This window comes from Danio aesculapii, chromosome 18, assembly GCF_903798145.1.
Source record: "Danio aesculapii chromosome 18, fDanAes4.1, whole genome shotgun sequence".
In the NCBI taxonomy this organism is placed as follows: domain Eukaryota; kingdom Metazoa; phylum Chordata; class Actinopteri; order Cypriniformes; family Danionidae; genus Danio; species Danio aesculapii.
The window spans coordinates 6,998,299-6,999,477 of NC_079452.1; positions in this window are offsets into that span (position 1 = coordinate 6,998,299).

A 1,179-nucleotide genomic window follows, 5' to 3' on the forward strand; every position below is an offset into this window, starting at 1 on the left:
TTTTTTCTGAGATATTTTTGTGTGGGAGTCTGTGCAATACAAGGTGGATAGTATTTGCAAGGAAGAGCCCTTCATCTGTCCTGCTTCCACACCAGATATACTGCCAATGTAAGTAGATGTGAACCATAAGCATTACCATTTCAAGAATGCACTAGGTACTTTAAACTGTATTGAAACTAACTAACAAGAAAACAGCTCTTTGATGTTCACCTAGTAAAATTAGATTAAAAGATATAAACTGTCATGGACTTGTTGCTGACAGAAAGATTTGTGGACTACATTAACTAATGACAGTACCTCCAAAGAGTTGCAAAAAGCTGTCCAAAGTTCCAGCACCCTCTTTAAGCCCTTCATTTTGGTGTTCCATGCCAAAGCACAATAATTTAAACGTGAGATAGATGAACTATTTGATTATCTTAAACTGATGCCAAAACTTTGTTATTGCTTTACTTGTTTGTTTGTATATGTTAACCAGGTGAAATGGAGTGAAGCATACCTGGATAGGTGTGGTTTAACTGTTGGGGAGGAGGTTGGAACAGTGCAATGTTTCCTCTGTAGGATTGCAGTGACCAGACATGCTGCTGTAACTCTCATTGTCATGTGCTGGAATTAGCAGATGTTCAACAATTTGGCCATCTTGCTGACCTGTTGATATCAGATGATAATGACATCCAATAGAATTTGTTTTAGATGTTCAGTAACCTATTTGAATAGTATTATGATTTTTGATTGCTTATCGCTGTAGACCACAACAGCTCTGCAAAGCAAGTTGCAAAACAGAATCCATGAAACTGTCAGTGACCGGAAACCAATTGGAAGACTTTGGTCTGTGATGTAGAGGAGTGCATGGATTACATGTAGTCATGAATAATTGTAAGTGTTACTAATATTGTTTTTTTTTCACTAGCAGAAGTAAAGACAACAAAAAACAAGTGATGTGGATGTCTTCGCCTTATGGCATGGTATGTACACTAGATTTCTGTCAGTTTTGATTCTTTAAAAGTTGATGTATAATCCATATGATACAACATATATAGATTTGAATATATATATATATATATATATATATATATATATATATATATATATATATATATATATATATATATATATATATATATATATATATATATACACATACATACATATATATACACAAATCTATATATGTATATATAT